Raw genomic sequence first — 17,528 nt, forward strand, 5'->3', positions numbered from 1 at the left:
TAATCGTTCAGCAATTCAACCCATCGTCGTTGACGCATGTTCAAATCCTTTTGCTTAAGGATATGCTCGAGACTCCTGTGATCGGTGTAAATAGTGCACTTGGTACCGTACAGGTAGTGTCGCCATATCTTAAGCGCAAAAACAACAGCTCCCAGCTCTAAATCGTGTGTCGTGTAGTTTCGTTCATGAACCTTGAGTTGGCGCGAAGCGTAAGCAATGACCTTGTCGCGCTGCATTAACACACATCCAAGACCCTGAATGGATGCATCACAGTAAACCACGAAGTCGTCTGTGCCCTCTGGCAATGAGAGGATAGGTGCACTGTAAAGTCTATCCTTTAAGTGCTGAAAAACAGTTTCCTGAGTGTTGCCCCAACGGTAGGTGACACCCTTCTGTGTCAGTAGTGTAAGCGGCTGAGCAATCTTCGAAAAGTCTTTGATGAATCGCCTGTAATAACCCGCCAAACCCAAGAATTGGCGTATTTCCGTTGGTGTACGCGGTGCAGGCCAGTTCCTGATCGAATCTACCTTGGATGGATCAACATGAATCCCATCCTTGTTTACCACGTGGCCTAGGAAATGGACTTCACGAAGCCAGAAGTCACATTTCGAGAACTTGGCGTACAGCTGTTCCTTTCGAAGGAGTTCCAAGATAAGACGCAGATGCTGCTCATGTTCCTCCTGACTCTTGGAGTAGATCAGAATGTCGTCGATGAATACAATCACAAACTTGTCAAGATACGGTTTGCATACTCTGTTCATTAGATCCATAAATACGGCAGGCGCGTTCGTTAACCCGAATGGCATGACAAGAAACTCGTAGTGACCGTAGCGAGTTCTAAATGTTGTCTTGGAGACGTCCTCCTCGCGGACTCTCAGCTGATGATAACCTGACCTCAAGTCTATCTTGGAGTAGTAGCACGACCCTTGCAACTGGTCGAATAAGTCGTCTATGCGCGGAAGAGGGTAACGGTTCTTCACCGTCACCTTGTTGAGTTCCCGTTAATCAATGCACATCCTGAAGGTACCGTCCTTCTTTTTCACGAATAACACTGGAGCTCCCCAAGGCGAAGAGCTTGGACGAATAAAACCCTTTTCCAAGAGCTCTTGTAACTGCTTTGACAGTTCTTCCAGTTCAGTTGGAGCTAAACGATACGGTGCTCGAGCTATGGGTGCTGCTCCTGGTGCTAGCTCGATTTGAAACTCGACCTGGCGATGAGGTGGTAGACCTGGTAAATCTTCAGGAAACACATGAGGGAAGTCGCGTACAACTAGAATGTCCTCTAACTTCTTTTCCTTCGCAGATGCATCAGTAACGAGTGCCAAAATAGCGGTGTGACCCTTCCGTAAACACTTCTGAGCCTTCAAGAAGGAGATGATGCCAACCACAGCACCACTCTTGTCGCCTTGAACTTCGAGAGGTTCCTGACCAGAACGAGGGATGCGAACAATCTTCTCTTTGCACAAGATCTCTGCGTGATGTTGGGATAACCAGTCCATCCCTATAACGATATCGAAGCTTCCCAAGACTATGGGAATAAGGTCGATGGAGAACGCTTGACCGGCTAAGACAATATTATAACCCCTGACTACATGCGTGGCTTCTAGACTCTTACCATTAGCTAACTCTACTACATGTTTGGCGTTTAGAAGTGTGGGTGTACGTTTTAGCAATTTACTGACTTTTAGCGATATGTAACTTGTATCAGCACCCGAATCAAACAAAACAGTAACATAAATATCGTCGAGAAGAAACTTACCCATAACCACATTGGGATCATTCCTTGCGTCGCCCTGACCTAGCACGAAAGCACAACCTCGAGCTTCGTTGCCATTGTTGTTGTTTCCCCCGTTGTTGTTGTTTCCATTGCCCTGGTTATTGTTTTTGTTGAGATTTTGGTTCTGGTTCAATTGAGGGCAATCACGTTTGAAGTGGCCTTCAGCCCCACACTGGAAACATCCCCGGTTTCCACGCTGTGGCTGCTGCTGCTGGTTCTGTGGAGCTGGCGGTGGGAGTTGCTGGTTCTGATTTGCTGGCCGTGAGCTTCTACAATCCTTAGCCTCATGACCCATCTTGAGGCATCTTTGACAACGTTCCCTGCGACATCTTCCACTGTGGTGTTTGTTGCACCTACTACACCATGGGTGAATTCCCCGATATCCACCCTGTCCCTGACTGCCTGAAGATTGCTGATTCGGACTCTGGTAGTCATTTGTCTTGCGCTGCTGTGCTTGAGACTGAACAGAAACTGATCCCTTGCTGGAATCCCCATCCCATTTTCTCTTGTTGTCACTGGGAGTAGCAGAAGTAGTGACAGCAGTAGTGGTAGCACTGATGCGTTTGGGCAGCTTGTTCTGTTCCACCGCCTGATCCGTAAGGCGATGAGCAAGACGCTGAATGTCTTGGATGTTGTCGAGGTTTGCCGATGTAACATGGCTCTGAATCTCTGAGGCTAGACCCTTGAGGTACAATTCGATACGCTTGATTGGAGGGTCCACCATGGTTGGACACAAGATGGCCAGTTCGTTCGACCGTTTCGTGTAGGCTTCAATTTCTGACCCCGTCATTTTCAGGTGGTAAAACTCATCTTCCAACTTGTGGATGTCATCCCGCGTGCAGTATTCACGTTTGATGAGTTCCTTAAAATCGTTCCAAGGGGTGGCGTTAGCAGCTGCCAACCCTAGAATCTGAACTTGCGCGTTCCACCAGGTTAGCGTGATTCCTTCTAACGTGCCAGTGGCGTACTTGACCCTGCGAGCCTCAGGGCATTCACACATCTCGAACACTGACTCGAGCTTCTCAAACCAATGGAGTAGTCCCACTGCTCCTTCCGTGCCACTAAACGTACTTGGACGACAGTCCATGAAGTTCTTGAAGGTGCAAACTGGTTGCGGTGCGTGTTGACCTATTGTGTACGAATAGGACAAGGTTAACCACAAGAGTTGGTTTAGGAGTGTAGGATCTAAAGATCCTAGTGTGAGTTATGACTATAGGATATACCTCCTGCTTGTGCGGCTGCAAATGCCGCAGCAACTTGTTCGTTAATGAGAGCCGTCAACTGGGCTTGTGTCATGTTAATTCGTCCAGACACGATCTTCATTGCAAGAGTAGCATAAGTGAGAATGGTTCGCGAGTAGTGCGATGACAGAAGAGTGTAAGCACATAGGTATTCTCATGCAATAGGGTCATGTGTATCTAGGCATACTACGAGCAAAGTTCTATATAGTTCTAGCATGTAGGCAATAAACATAAACCATATTACCTAGGATGTCGAGTCTTGCACGTGGAGCGAAGCGTCGTTGTGGATCGTTGAGAGCACTGTTCTGGTCATAGTCTGGTTTTAATAAAACGTTTTCCCATATTAAAACCTAGTTCTCTATAACCAATGGCTCTGATACCAATCTGTCACACCCCCAAAATCCACCCGCGGTGTACCACCGCTTGGAGGCGTGATATGACCAGGATCAAGCCATTAATCATATCGAACATAGTGCATAATAGTTAAAGTAATTCATAAAACCGAATTCAATACGATTGATGTTCAAACCAAACTTTGTTTAAGTAGCGGAAGCATGTAAGTAAAACCCAACGTAAGTAATAATGTATGAAATGTCATAAGTGTTTAATAAGCATTCACGTTCCATGCCCACAACGACCTGCTCCTCCCTGTGCAAGCTCCATAAGTACCTAAGGTCCTGCAAGGCATGCAGCAGAGAGTCAACAACTAGTTGAGCGAGTTCACAGTTAACAGTTCAGTAATAGTATAGTGTGAGTAGTAGTATGTTCGTTCGTTATGTCATGTATCGTATCAGTTTCTATCGCGGCCTCCCAGGCAGGTATGCGAAGCTATTAGAGGATGTTTTTCCCAAGTATTCTAGACTAGGTTTATTTGTATCGCGGCCTCCCAGGCAGGTGTGCGAAGATTAGTACATTTAGTTCGCGGCCTTCCTATGGCAGGTGTGCGAAGTCAGTCATAATATCGCGGCCAACCCTTGGCAGGTGTGCGAAGATCAGTTCAATAAGTGTTACTAGTCTAGTCGTATCTTATCGTTAGGTTTTACCATCTGAGTATGCACAATAATTCATCAAATCCCATTCCCACCCGGGAACCCCATGCCTTGGCTGTGTGAACTCACCTTGGTTTGCTCGGCAGATACACAGAAAGTTCGAGTAAGCTATATGGTGATCAACCACGTCCTAGCATGGTTATCATACAAGTCAGGTTCGTATTCGAATATAGCACATAGGTTCTACACGTATTGTGGCAAATATAATCATGGCATACACAAGTACTCATAGCAGTCCAAAAGCAATCACGTAACCAGTCCAAGTATCCGGCCCAAACAGTTGGGCTCGTAACAGTGCAAGGTCCAAACAGTGTGCATGTGTAGCTGGTCTCGAGTCGAGACTAGAGATCTCGAGTCGCAACAAAGGAGGTCTCGAGTTGTCATGGTCTGGTCGAGACTTCACGGTCTCGAGTCGCAATCGGACTCGCAAACGCTGGTCTCGAGTTGTGCTGTTTGTGTGCGAGTGTTGTGGTCTCGAGTCGAGACTGAGGGTTCTCGACTCGCAACCTCGGTCGAGACAAAGTGTAACAGATTTCCTTATTAATCATCAACAATTATTCTGTGATATCAGCAAACAGATTAGGCAGTTTCGTAAACAGATCAAATCAACAATTAATCCATATTCAAGCATGTTCATAATCATCATCAAGAACAATGAAATCAGCAATTAGATCAATGATCATGCACATGAAAACAACATCCACACTAATTCATAAATCAAAGCATGGCAATGGTTATCAATCATGTAACATACGGCCGATTACAATCATTCGGTTCTATAATATAATCAATCCGGTGTCTAAAACATGCATCCTATACAATTCATAATCGATATTTACATAAGCCGAATAACACGAACTCAATCTATCATGTAACAATAACCCTAGATCATCATGCAAGAAACATCATCACTCATGGAATCATATAACAACAAACACTTAAAACACTAACCGGCTTAGGGATGAAACCCGTGAGGTCTCGAGTCCAGGTGGGGTTGCCGCCGGCTTCAAGAGGAAACGAGAGAGAAGAGAAAGCAAGTAGGGTTTTGTGAGTGTTGTGATTTTTGATAAAAGTGTGAGAGGGTTACAACACTCCCATGTTTTATCGACTAAGGGAGGATGGGCCGAACCCAGCTTGGGCTGCCCTATAGGTTCCGGTTACAATCATACGGCCCAAATGGGCTTATCCAAACGGTTCAAGCTAATTAAGTTGTGCGACCCAACCGGGCTTGTGTGCATTGTGCGATCGGGTGCAGGTTGTGCGGTTCGGTTCATGTAACACATATACACATTCAAATATCACATAATCATGCATTCATTCAATTAGTATAGTTCACATAAGCACGTAACGTTACACGAAAGTAGGTTCGAAATACGGGTTGTCACAAATGACGATAGACATTGACTCGGGGCACAACAACTTTCCGTCAACAGTTTCGGTATCTACAGTTTAGTGAGCTTACAGATGGGGTAGCTCCCCACAACGTGATTATAAATGCTTTATCTAAACGACTTATGTTTTTCGAAAACTAAAACTGGACAACTAGTGAACTCGCTCAACTTTATGTTGACACCTTACTGCATGCTTTGTAGGTACCCAGTGACTCAGGAGCTTGCAGCTTGCGGATTTGTAGTGGTCGTCTAACCTGTGTGTTGGGTTCTCAACAAACTTGAACTAAGAATCTTGTTCTAAACTATTTTGTCTATGCTTCCGCTACTTATCTGAACTATTACTTAACCTTAAATACTTTTGAACTTTGATTATGATATTTGCCAACCTTGTGGTTGGTGAGTATTACTTATGTTATTAATTAAATTGCTCAGTATAATTGGTGGCTGGATCCTGGTCAGTCACGCCTCCAAGCGGTGGTGTTCCGCATGTGGATTTTGGGGGTGTGACAGATTAGAGAGGAGAAAAGAAGTAAATGAGCAAGGAATGAATGAAAGGGTGATGACTATTTATACTTGTAGCAAGAACACAAGATCATGACATGTGTTTGTGTAGCTTCCAAGCAAAAATCATGGCCATACACTTGTTGGATGCAGGTTTAAAGCCTTGGAGAAGAGATAACTTGGTTACCACACAAAGAAATTACAAGAACAACCCCTAAATTATCAAACAACAGCTGATTTCATGTTTCTGGTCGCTGGGCCTGCCTTACGGACCGTAAGGACATGGTCATACGGTCCGCAAGCTACCTGCAGACCAGCAACTTTCACACTTTGACAGCTTTGGCCCCTGCACTAGTATAAGCTCATTTTAGGCCCTTTTGACCCCCGTTAAGCCATTTTCAAGGCTCTACAAGGTCAATAAAGTTTAGAGGACTTAAAATATGCTCGGAAAACTCTCGGATGTCGGCTCTTTTGGTCGTACGGTCGCGTTGTTCGTTAAATTACGACGAAACTCAAACGGACGCGAAAACGAACCAAATTAAGCGATGAGTGGTATTTTTGCATGCCGATCACTAAAATAAAAATATTTTAGTGTGTACAAAAATTTTGGATGTCCAAATGTGGCCAGAACGTAAGATATGCGCGAAAATGCAAACTTACGCCGTTTTTGACACTTTCAGTCCCTGTAAGATCAAATAAGCATGTTTTCGCACACCGAACCTATCAAAGCTTATTTCTAAGCCATGTTTAGGTTATTTATGGTATGTTTAGCTAATGATCATGTTCTGGATTGTACGTTGCCTTACGAAAAGGCAGACTTTTGCAAGTTGACTCAAATAGTCCCTGCGAGCGAATAAACTTGTTTTGCCATACCAAAGCCTTCAAAACTTATTTCTAAGTTATGTAAAGGTTATTTAAGGTATGTTAAGTTTATGTTGCTATTCCGGAGTGTTTTTCCCGTTAAACTGATTACCTTTACGCACCAGTTTGCGTATAACTTCCTAGAAAGCGATATAGAATTCAAAATCGATCAAAAATCAACATGTGCATAAAATCAAACACAAATGACAAACATTGGGATCAAAACGCATTGTTTTATTAATATTGTATTGTTCAGAGTCTATAGAATGATTACACAAGCACATATGTCACATTAGACCTTTTGATGTTCCATTAGACAGATGGTTTTCTCCATCAGAATTTTGTTTAATTGTCCTTTCATTATCAGTCTTTTGGTGATCATCAATTTGGTTTTCATTTTGTGTTGCTTTTATTTTTGAAACATTTTCATCTTTTAAGTTAACCATGCCCAGTTTGCTGATAAAAAAGTTATGTCTCTTTTCATCAAGAGGTTTTGTAAAGATATCAGCAATTTTGTTTTCAGTTGGAACAAAATACATTTCAATGTTACCTTTCTCCACATGATCTTTTATGAAGTGATATCCGACATCTATGTGTTTGGTTCTTGAGTGATGAACATGATTTTCTATTATTGCAATTGCACTCTTTGAATCACATAAAATTGGTATTTTTGTCAGATTTACTCCATAATCCTTCAGTTGAGTTTGCATCCACAACACTTGTGAACAGGAACTTGCTGCCGCAACATATTCTGATTCTGCTGTTGAAGTGGCAACACAGTTTTGCTTCTTGCTTGCTCAACATACCAATTTTTCCCCCAAGATTTGACAAGCACCAGATGTGCTTTTTCTGTCAATCTTACACCCTGCATAATCTGCATCTGTGAATGCAATTAATTCAAGGTTTGTATCCTTTGGATACCAAAGACCAAGTTCTGAAGTGCCTTTTAGATATTTGAAAACCCTTTTTACAGCTTTAAAGTGGGATTCTTTAGGATCACATTGATATCTGGCCAGAAAGCATGTAGCAAACATGATATCTGGTCTACTTGCAGTCAAATATAGCAATGACCCTATCATCCCTCTATAGGTTTTAAAATCTACACTTATTCCATCTTTATCAGAATCTAATTTGTTCCCTGTTGCCATGGGAGTTTTTGAAATAGAGCAGTTTTCAAGTGAATATTTTTGTAAAATTGTTTTCACATATTTTGATTGACTCAAAAATATTCCATCAATTCTTTGTTTAACTTGTAACCCTAAGAAAAAGGTTAATTCACCCATCATACTCATTTCAAAGTGGCTGGTCATTAACCTTTGAAACTTTTTGCAAAATTTTTCATTTGTTGATCCAGATATAATGTCATCAACATATATCTGAACCAACAAGGTATGACCTTTGTGTGTTTTGAGAAAAAGTGTGGTGTCAATAGTACCTTTGGTAAATCCAGAATTGATTAAGAAGTTTGATAATGTTTCATACCAGGCTCTAGGAGCTTGCTTCAACCCATATAAGGCTTTGTTTAATCTATAAACATGATTTTGAAATTTTGGATCAACAAAACCTTCTTGTTGCTGCACATAAACTTCTTCTTCAATTTTACCATTTAGGAAAGCTGATTTTACATCCATTTGATAAACTTTGAAATCCTTGGATGCAGCATAAGCAAGAAAAATTCTTACAGTTTCTAATCTAGCTACTGGTGCAAAAGTTTCATCATAATCAATACCTTCTTGTTGACAGTAACCTTTGACCACTAACCTTGCTTTGTTCCTTGTGATTATGCCATTCTCATCAGATTTATTCCTGTATACCCATTTTGAGCCTATGACAGATTTGTCTTTAGGCTTAGGTACCAGATCCCATACCTTGCTTTTCTCGAATTAATCCAGCTCTTCTTGCATAGCTTGTATCCAGTCTGGATCATTCAGAGCTTCTTTGGCAGATTTGGGTTCTATTTTGCTTAAGAACCCAGCATATGCACATTCATGTACAGTTGCAGATCTTGTTCTCACACCATCGGCTAGATTGCTAATGATATCAGAGTGAACATGCCCTTTGATCCATCTTAACCTGTTGTGAACAACTGTTGGATCTGATGGATTTGAAGTTTCCCCCTGTTCAGTTGCCTCTGTTGGGTGTAAAGCACCAGAATTTTAATTTTCTGATATGCTATTTACTTGTTCTACAGGATTAGTACATGATATTTCTGATGATTTAAATGTAAGAGATTTATCATGTTCTAGAAAATCTTCTGATATCATTTCAAAGAGATGCTCATAATTTTCTTGTTTGTCAGAAAAATTTATTTCTTTCATGTATTCATCAGAAACCCTCAGTTTCTGATGAGTCATCAAATGAGACATATAAACTTTCTCTAATTGTCCTTATGTTAAGAATAAAGATTCTATAAGCTTTTGAGGACAAAGAATATCCAAGAAAAATACATTTTTCTGCTTTTCTGTCAAATTTTTCAAGGCTTTCAAAATCATTGAATACAAAGCATCTACAACCAAATGTGTATAAAAATTTTACACTTGGAATCCTTCCATTTATAATGTTGTAAGGTGTTTTGTTTAGCCTTTTGTTGATAAGGGTTCTGTTTTGAGTAAAACATGCACTTGCAATTGCTTCTGCCCAAAAGTGAGTGAGCATTTTGGCATAGGCAAGCATTGTTCTGGCAGCTTCTACTAAGGTTCTATTTTTTTCTTTCAACAACCCCATTTTGTTGAGGGGTTCTGGGAGCTGAAAAATCATGAGAGATTCCTTTACTCCAAGAAAGCTCTACATTTTTGAATTTTTAAATTTTGTCCCATTGTCTGATCTGGTCCTTCTTACTGTTAGTTTTAACAGATTTTCAATTTTCTTGATAAAATTAATAATCAGATCAGGTGTTTCACTTTTCTTTCTCAAAAATTCAACCCATGTATATCTGGAAAAATCATCAACTATTACTAGTATATATTTATTTCCAAAAAAACTTTCTGTACCTATGGGTCCACACAAATCCATGTGTAAAAGTTCCAAATTTTGTGTAATGGAAGATTCAGAAATTGACTTGTGAGAGCTTCTTTTTGATTTTCCCTTCTCATAAGCATCATAAATTTTATCCTTTTTAGAGGATATGAAAGGTAATCCTTTTACCAGACCTTTACTTGCTAATTTGCTTAGATTTTTGAAATTTAAGTGAGCCAATCTTTTATGCCACAACCAACTACTTCCTTTGTTGATTTTTGAAAATAAACATAGTTTAGGATGTTCATTTTCTTCCTTGAAGTCAAAGTAGTATATTGATTGTCTTATTCTTTTCCCACTTAAATATATTTTATTATCATCATACCTATTAGCAAGCATTTTTCTGGTAAAAATGTTACCTGAAAACCTTTATCACAAAATTGACCACAACTCAGCAAATTATACTTTAAGCCTTCAACATAGGCTACTTTTTCAATGGTCAAACATCCATACCTGATACATCCGTATTCCATTATCCTTCCTTTCACTCCATTTCCAAAGTTCACCATTTTACCCAGCTTTGAGACAAAGTTGCGGAGTAAGCGACTAAGCTCCTATCCCCAGTCATGTGCTTGGAGCTTCCTGAGTCGCAGTACCAGATCTGCTGCACATGATGGTCCTGAAATGGAATGGTTAGAGGGTTTTAGGTACCCAGGCATGCTTGGGTACTCTTTCTGATGATATTTTGGTTTTATTATTTCTTCTAAATGACCTTTCATCAGAATTTCTGTTAAATGCTGAGCCATTAACAGAATTTTTCTTTTTCTTTTGGAGATGGTGTTGAACAAGCTTCAGTATTTCAACACACATACAAGAATCATCAGAAACTTCTGATATACTTTCTTGTGACAGAATGATGGGATAGTTTTGAAAAGATGAGTGAACTGCTTCTGGAGTTTTTACAAACTCTTGATTGCATTCACTTCTTTTTGGTTCAAAATTGGGCTTATTAAAGGAATATTCAGAACATGTTGATTTGCAAGTTTCAGAATCAGATTCTGATGTAAATTTATCAGAAATCTGTTGAGTTGCTTTTACAAAGACAGTGCGTTTTCTATTAATTGTTCTTACATAACCCAAACCCTCTCCTTTGTTTCTTGGAGTGGACTCAATGAAATTTATGAATTCTTTTGCTTCTTGAAAACCTCTTACATTAATTTCTTTATCGTTGATTTTCTTGTAAAGATCTCTTCTTTCATTTTCATAGAAATCTATTTTAGCTCTTTGATCTAAACTTTATTCTATAAGTGATTGGTTTTCAAGAATAATTTTATTCAAGGTCCTCTACAACTCATCAGATTTTTTACCATCTGATTGATGTTTAACTTGCAAGTTTAAAAAATCTGACATGAGCTCATTTAGCTTGTGTTCAAGATCAAGATCGTCTAAACTTACCTGTTGTCCTAAAGTTTCTGGTATGTCTTCATAAAGTGCCATGAGATAGAAGTTGGCCATTTCTTCTTCTTCTTCTTCTTCTTCATTAGAAGAATCATCAGATAGCCATGTATCTGTCCCAGCAATTAAACTGACTTGCTGCTGCTGCTGCTTCTTAGCTTGTTCAAGCTTTTTCTCATAGTAAGCAATATCTTTCAGCTTTTTGGTCTTGCACTCAGATGCATAATGACCTTTTTGCTTGCACTTGTAGCACACCACCTCAGCCTTCCCTTTATCCTTAGATCTACCTTCTTCTTTAGATCTACCAACCATCCTCCCTCTATCACTCCTCTGGTATCTTTGACCTCCTCCCCACAGCCTCTACTCAAATGTTTTGGTGAGCAGTGGTATTGCCTCAACAAAAGCTGAAAAATCTGATTGTATATCAGAATTTTCATGATTTTGGCTGTTTGATGATTGAGGATCATTGGTTGGAGTTGATCTTTGTGAGTTTGAGATTAGAGCTAAAGATCCCCCTCTTTGAATGGATTCTTCAAATATTTCTTCCTCTCTGGGGATCAAGATGTTGTATAAGTCATGAAGACTCATGTTTCCTAGTTCTAAGGTTGAGGATAAAGTCATGGTCAGACTTCTCCACTCTCTAGGCAAAGCATCAAGAAATTTTACGTATCTTTCATCATTTGATTTAGTTATACCAAATTTCTTTAGCTCGTTTAAAAGTTTTGTGAACCTTTGATACGTATCATTTAATTTTTCACTTGGTAAACTTTTAAACCTCTCATATGAGGAAACATTATTTGTTCTCTTGTTTCTCTTCATCCTTTCTCCTCCTTCACAAAGATTTTCCAACTGGTCCCATATTTCCTTAGCTGATGCACATGCATCAACTTGTGAAAATATGTCATTAGGGATGGTCATTATTAAGAGTGACTTTGCTCTTTCATCCCTAACCACCAGTTCCTTGTCTTCCGCGTTCCAGTTTATTTCACTTTTGGGAGCGCGGGAGGCAGGGATTAGTGGTGTTTGGTCAGTTGCTGCAACTGCTGGTATATCAGTCATTGGTATATGTGGACACCTTTCAATGGATTGAAACAGAGCTCGGTCATGACCATTAAGGAAATTGATCATCCTGATTTTCCATTGGGGGTATTCCTCTCTGACCAGAGTCGGAGGTTTGGACATAGAACCAATATTGAAAGCATTATTCCAGGATTGAAAGCTGGCCATATTTAGAAAAAAAGAAGATGAGCAATTGATCGTTTGAAAATAATTTATTCAATCTGCTCTGATACCAATTGTTGGACCCAGTATGGCCTTAACAACTTCTTTTTACGTAATATGGCAAGTGATTTCAGTATATGTGAAAAAGATGTGCGGAAATGGAAATTAGACTTTCAAGAAACAAGACCTACAAAATTATCAAGTTTATATCACTTTGAAACAAATTAGTTTAACAAGGTGATTGTAAGATTATTATCTAATACAAATGAATCTTGAATTTTGTGGATGAGAAGAGCAGGGGAGTTTGGGTGTTTGTATGTGAATGATAAGCTTCAAACTCAAGTATCTTCTGCCTCTCGAGCCTTCTATTTATAGACGGTTGTGTACATGAATAAACAATTGTTTATTCATGCAATAAGTCCTGCGTAAAGTAGCAATTTGACATATTCATTGAATCCATCGTTCAAGTTGCATTTGTAATCATGATAACCAATAATGTCATGCTTCGGTCATTGGTGGCAGGATAGAGTTGTGATTTTAGACAAGTGGGGCTTTCATCAGAATTTCTGATAAACCACTTCATCAGAAATTCTGGTGAACAAATCATCAGAAAGTCTGATGATCAGAATCGTCAGAAACTGATGATATTTCATCAGAAATATCATCAGATCCATCAGAAATGACCTTCTCTGGTAATCCAAATCAACTCTTGATCAACTTGTGATTCTTTGAAGTAGATACTTTGCATTTCAGTTGTCCTATCTGATCTTCTTCTTCTTGTTGTGATCTTCAGGACTGTTATCTCTTTCAGAGATCCAGTTGATTGAGATTTTCTTCAATACTTACAAATAAAGTTTCCTAACACCTTATGCGATCCTTCTTGGCTGCAAAAATGAACAAACTGATATTTACGGTTGTGGCTGAGGCATGTGTTCAACACACTTCCCTAAAAACAGATTTCACACCTCTACTAAAGATGACACGTCTGTCTCCCAGGGTACAACAACCGAAGCAGTCTACTGCCGGAGATGATTCACGCGCCCGAGGTTACACTGAGTAAAATTGTAATATTTAAACTTGTGGAACGGATAAGCAGGCGATGGTGGTGGAAACGAGTAAAGAGTACTCCTCTCTATGGTTAGTCTTTAAGTATCCCTCTTTTTCAAGTATTATTTTTTTTTTTGGGTAAATTACATTTTTCGTCCTTTATGTTTGTATCGTATTGCAATGGATCCCCTTTAACTTCAATAATTACAGCTACAGTCCTTTATTTGTAAAACTCATTACACTTTACGTTCTTTAGCACTAACCCCGTTAAGATTTTCAGTTAAGTATGGCATGTGTATTGCATATGAGCAGGGCCGGCCCATGGGCCATTATAGTGAAGCTAGGGCTTTAGGCCTCCACTTGATTAGGGCCTCCAGTTTGATAAAAAATTTACATTAATAAACTGGGCTTGAGGAAAGAAAGTATGGAAATTGGGCCCATGTAAAAATATGAAATTAGCGGCCTTTAAAGTATAGGCGCAAGAAATCAGATTTGGCGAAGACAAATTAGGTTGGAACTTGGGAAGTGAATCGTTCTCCTGGAGTTTTGCCTTCTGCTACTCTCATAGTTCGATGGCGGAATCAGAGATTCCAAGTATAACGTCTCTCTTTCTATTCTAAATCTAAACCTTATGTTCCTCTGCGATTGTGTAAAGGTTCTGGTAAGTTGATTGCTTGGAAAAAGGGTGCAATCTGTTCATTCAGTTTTATTGTTTAAAGAAAGGAAGCACTTAGTTTAATATGGAACTTTGAGGTACAATTACTAATCTTTTAACTATCTTTTTTATTATGTTCATTCACAATGCTCCTAATCTAATTAGTAATCTGTTTATGCACTATTGTTTAGGCCTTAATATATTTACTTTTAGTGTATTTAGTCTGTGATTTGTGTGAATCTTTCTTGCTACCCAAAAAATTTCCAATTTTTATATTTGTTTATTTACTTTTTCATGAAACCATTTTAAAAAGATTTAGTCTGTAAATGATTTGCTACATGGTACCTGAGGTCCAATCCCTTTATCTATTCATGTGAAACAAACTATTTTTTAAATATGGATTGAAGGGTGTTGAGTTCCAACTGATTATACCATCAAATAAATGATTTTATGAGGTTTAGTTTAGACAGTTTATATTGTTTATGCTTATTTATATTGTTTGTTATAATGCAGAATAAGTCAGATGAGACTACAAGAGCTACTAGGGACGTGAATGCGCAAAGAAACAACCCAACTATAACATGAACCTTTTTTATTGGTACATTTATCGTTTTACCCTTTTACTATAGGTGTTGTTTATATTTAGTATGTTAATCCCACCGTCTCACATATGAGTTTACATTTGATCTTATTTTTAAATGTCAAATGGTGTTTCAGTAGTCATTTTAAAGCCTAGATAAAAGATATCCTGGTGCTTCAATAGTCGTTTTAAAGCCTAGATAAAAGATATCATTTTTAATAATGAAAACTAGAAAAGCCCCAAATTTTCGTTTCGCTTTAGGCCTCTAAGAAGGTTGAGCCGGCCTTGCACATGAGGGTAGGTTAGTAATTTTACCTATTATATTTAAAATACATATTATTTTACCAATCATTCACATCCACAGAACCAAATCTTATCCCCTTTCTTTATCTCCTCTCCCATGTCTCTCTCTCTAGAAAACAGCCGTCCACCACCCTTGGTGGTGGAGCCACAGCTGAAGCGCCAACCACCACCACCACCCCATCCTTCGACACCCACCCACCACCACCTACAACCCCACTTCTTTTGGTCCACCCTCTTTCCACCTCCCTCCTAATCTCCCCAACCTCCAACCTGAACACCCCCTTCCAGATTCCCAGAATCTAAAAACACAAAACTTATCAAAAACCCAAAACACAAAACTTATCAAAAACCTAGGACCAATAAACAACAGTTTCCTCCATGAATCGACGGTGTTCGATTGACAAACTTTGAAGATTCCGAGAAGGAAAGCGAGTGCGAAAGGTTTGTTTGTCCGATCAACTTCTGGGATTTATAGATCTGTGCTTCTTTAGCTGTTCGTTCGATCGGATTGTTGTTTTTCAGTTTTGATCTTGATCTACGATTCGTTGTTTTTTAATTAGATGGTGCCTCTGTTGTTATGAAATTGTAATTAAATGTAATTACAATTTTCGTAATTGTGGAATTAAATTCTCTGAATTCACCGATTCTGCTATTTTGATTCTCTGAATTTTCCTTTTTTAGTCTCTTTAATATTGAGTATTTAATGTAATTTAAATTTTGATTGTGGGCAAGTTTGATGTGATTTACAATCTAGTTCTGGAGATATACATTAAAGATTGAAGATGCTAACAAATAAACAGGTCTCAAATAATTAAAGGGCTGGAGATATACATTAATGTTTTTTTTTTTGTAATTTAAATAGATTGGGGTAAAAAGACATAAATACCCTCATGTGCAAGGCACATGCCATGTTTAACTGAAAATTTTAGCCTAGTTAGTGCTAAACGACGTATAGTGTAATGAGTTTTACAAATAAAGGACTGTGACTGTAATTATTAAAGTTAAAGGATATCCACTGCAATCCGATATAAACATAAAGGACGAAAAGTGTAATTTACCCTTTTTTTCAAGTATTCTTGATGTATATTTCTTCTAGTAACAAATAACTATTAATTATACAAGACTTGAGAAAGAGTTAAGAGTCTCGATTAATTAGAGACTTAACAATCTAATAAAAACTAATCAAATATCATCAATCAAACTCTACTAAAAAATTTTATCATACAAAGAGTTTAATATTATTAATTTCAATAAATTAATATCCAACAGCATATGCATTAATACGTATATTTCTTGAGTAGTTCTTTTTGGTCTTTATCTCATGTTTGTTATCTATTCCTTAATTTTTTTTTTTCATTTTTTGGGTCCTGCTACGCGGTAAACAAATAGAGTATATTATGTTATTTTTTTTAGTTCTTTTTGGTTTTTATCTCCTCTTTGTTATCTATTCCTTTTTTTTTCTTACCGTTATGTGGTTCTCTTCTTCAAAGTTTGTTTTTTATAACCAAATCTATTTAAAAAAAAATTATAGCATTTTAACATATCTTTTTCATGCGGTGTTTCTCTTCTTCCAAGTTTGTTTTTATAGGTACAGGATCATGAGAAAACGCCTAAAAGTGTGAGAACGGTGAGAACGCATCCTGGCCCAACATGTGGCGCGGGATATGATCAAGGCGTGAGGGGTTTTTTTTGTCTTTTCAATCTTCTTTTATTTTCCCAACACGCTATAACATTTTCTAGCGTCTAAGATTATTTTTGGCGTTAATTGTATTCATTAAACTTTTTGGCGTTGAATTAATTGTTTTTGTGTCACATAGATAATTTTTTGGTGTTATAGCGTTTTCTGGTCATTTTTTTTTGGCGTTTTGTGGCGTTGTATAATAATTCACTACGAATCATTAATATTTTCATAAGATTACAATAAGAACAAATGTTTTTTTATGGCGTTTAGTCAAATTTTTTGGCGTTTAATACATTGACAAGGTGCTTTGCCAGCACTCGTTCTCACAGTTTTCATACCACTAGCGTTTTGGTGTTTGTAGTTTTTTGCGTTTTATATAATAATGTATTTTATATGTAGAGAATTAGATAACAAAACAACAGATAATTTGATAACAAAACAATATAGAATGAAAAAGAAAAAAAATTAAAAATGGTAATCTAATTTCTCATCCGAATCTTCACTATCATCAGCCTCTTCTTCTTAAATTTGTTTTGGCGTTTTGAACCTTTGAATACCACGAATCGCCAGATTGCCAGAGTGTATCTCCACCAAACGATTGTTGTCATTTTTGGCGTTTTGGTTAAATTGGCGTTTTTGGTTAAAGATGTTTTTGCAGAAATGATATATTGAAGTGATTATGGAAGCGATGTTTTACGGCGTTTATATAATGATGTTTTTGGCGCGTAATTTAGGAGGGAATTTCTTTTAATAAATGTTAATAACTGAAATTCAGTTATTGTGTTGTTTCCTCTTCTTGTAATATCCAACG

At 38.3% G+C, this 17,528-nt stretch overlaps 1 long non-coding RNA gene across 1 annotated transcript; it reads left to right on the top strand.

Moving 5' to 3' along the window:
* The first annotated feature begins 13,960 nt into the window (after positions 1-13,960).
* On the top strand, positions 13,961-16,848 carry LOC110924006. Its single transcript, XR_002584260.2, has 2 exons — positions 13,961-14,251; positions 14,667-16,848. It is a non-coding gene; the product is annotated as an uncharacterized LOC110924006 (long non-coding RNA).
* The last annotated feature ends 680 nt before the right edge of the window (positions 16,849-17,528 follow it).

Source organism: Helianthus annuus, chromosome 16, assembly GCF_002127325.2.
Source record: "Helianthus annuus cultivar XRQ/B chromosome 16, HanXRQr2.0-SUNRISE, whole genome shotgun sequence".
Taxonomy (NCBI): Eukaryota; Viridiplantae; Streptophyta; class Magnoliopsida; order Asterales; family Asteraceae; genus Helianthus; species Helianthus annuus.